Consider the following 2,466-nt stretch of genomic DNA (forward strand, 5'->3'; position numbering starts at 1 on the left):
AATAAGAATTATTAAATAATACAAATAATTACAATTTTTATTTTTTATTAAAAATTTAACAATAATTGATATTATTTTTCGTCTAACTTTTTCTGAATATCGACACGATAAATACATAATATTAATTTGAAACAGATTATTAGCTAAGATTAGTGAAATTTTCAGATTGAAAAACTTTTTTTCAACCAAATAATTCATTTTCAACAAAGTAGTTCGACTATAAAGTTGTGAAATCCATTAATTGTTTAATTTCCCAGTACAGTTTAAAATTGATTATTTAACTAGGCATTGATTTTAATGAATTTTTTCAACTGTACAAAGTTATTATAATAAATACAACATAATAAATTATAATAATAATTAGAGGATTATCTTTAAATACATAAATATAACGTTTAGCCAACTTCAACTCCTAGATTGATTAAAAGACCTCGGAGAATTTTTCTCTCAATAACACAGAATAGAAACTAGCAATACTTCTAGTTCCAAGATGCCGACTCCCTCAGGCATTCAGGTTTTATGATAAGGCGATTAATTAATCATATTTTATTGTCAGTGCTATTGAGGCTATTTAGAAATCGAAAACAATTATATTTTATTCCAATATTATGTCGTAATTAATTTACAAGTGTTAGACAATCAGACGAATAGTTAAATCTACTATGAAGAAACTGGAGGAAAATTGGACATTATTGATAGAAATTAGCTGTCTACATATTAAATTCAATATGGTTGAAGTTTTTTGCAATTGACGGATCTGACATTTCAATCACATGTGCATGTGGAGTAATATACGAAGATGTTTTAAAAATGCATACTCCAGAGAGTTTCTTGGCAGCCCCTTGTATTCTTTAGGCAATTACTCATCAGGTGGAACAAATGCTCTTATATTTTCCATATTATAATCTACTATAATAAGTATATTCATTTTAATTATATTCCCTGGAAAATGAAGTTTAATCTCCTTTTAATAAATTGCCCTTGTGCTTAATACACTAGTGTGGCCCTTATTTTTCAAAATCCTTTTTTTTTCAGCCACTAGTTCTGTTCGATTGCCCAAAAATCGACCATCATTTTTAATATTATAAAATTATTGTGTATTTCTATATGTGTATGTGTTTAATAAATAACTTATATTGTGTACTGTTTTGTTAAGGATTCGTCTTTCTGCTTTAAAAATTCAAGTACTTTGTTTCAAGTATAATATTCTTCTAGGCAGTTCGGTAAAAATCCATATATTCTATTAAATTTTCACAAGGCGAAATAAAATAAAGAGGGCCCGAAAGCTTGCAGGTGAAATCCTAACCGTGAGCGGAATTCGTGTGCATCGGGTACGAAAAACCTGATCCGTCATTTTCCTCGAAATGGAAGAAAGGTAGTTCACAAGGTACAGTTTAAAGCACATTTTTCCAATTTTTATGAATAATGCCCGGAAATTTGTCTGAATCCAGACACATGTAAATTTATTTTAACATTCTCATCATTAATGATTGAGAAAGTATTAGAATTGTCCGAAATTTGACATCACGGTTTTTCAACGGATCTCCACGTTTAGAGACCCCCTGAATCCGAAAATCAGTTTTTTACGATAGCATCTGTCTGTCTGCCTGTCCGCCCGTCCGTAATCACGATAACTCTCGGAAAAATGTACAGATCAAATCCACCTTTGGCACACTTTTTTAAAGTCCCAAAAGCAAGGACGAGTTCGTTAACCAGCCATTTTTGATAAAAATTCAAAAAGTGAGCGCATTTTGAAAATTTTTGAGACCATTTTTTTCTGAATTTAAAAATTCTGTGTACGGATATTTATAATATTAAAAAGAAAAAACAATTTAACCTCACGACTTTTTTCGATAAAAAGAAAATTCGCAGAGTTATGGCGTTTTCAAAATCTTTTAAATCAACCAAAAATCAAAATTTTAAACCAAAAAAACACACGATATGAAAAAAAGCCAAAAGAAGAAAAACATTTATTTTTGAAAGCCCTACAATATTATTATAATAAATTTTGGATTTTCTTGAAAAATCAAAAATTAAAATTTTGATTGTGCAAAAAATAATCAAAAATTCCATTTTGTGGACAAACTATGTACGATACGAAAAAAGATCAAGCAGCAAAAATTGTTATCCCCAAAAAGATCTACAATTTCGTTAAAAATCACTTCTTGATAGGATGCTTATTTTTTGTTTTATTTGTGAAAAATAACATTAACCACAATTAACCATAGAATACGAATATTTATTATCGAGGAGACGTGCACTCTTCGTGTAAGGAAGGTGGGGCAGGTTGATATTAAAATATTTGCCATTCTAAATTTTTCTTTCTCACTTTCCAATAAGCTTTTTGTAATTCAAAACGAAATTTTTGCAAGTTATCCAGAGACCTGCTCGTAATCATGCAATATTGTTGGGTTTTGCCTCTTGCGTGCAGGCGGGGATGCAGAGAAGTGTCCTGGGGGGGGGGGG

At 30.0% G+C, this 2,466-nt stretch overlaps 1 long non-coding RNA gene across 1 annotated transcript in view; it reads left to right on the forward strand.

The window, feature by feature from the left end:
- The first annotated feature begins 1,295 nt into the window (after positions 1-1,295).
- The window catches only part of LOC117170065, a 13,412-nt gene continuing 12,241 nt past the window's right edge, over positions 1,296-2,466 (forward strand). Inside the window, exon 1 of the long non-coding RNA XR_004466710.1 lies at positions 1,296-1,387. This is a non-coding gene — a long non-coding RNA (uncharacterized LOC117170065). The remainder of the gene's footprint in view (positions 1,388-2,466) is intronic.

The sequence above is a fragment of the Belonocnema kinseyi genome, chromosome 3 (genome assembly GCF_010883055.1).
Source record: "Belonocnema kinseyi isolate 2016_QV_RU_SX_M_011 chromosome 3, B_treatae_v1, whole genome shotgun sequence".
NCBI classification, from domain to species: domain Eukaryota; kingdom Metazoa; phylum Arthropoda; class Insecta; order Hymenoptera; family Cynipidae; genus Belonocnema; species Belonocnema kinseyi.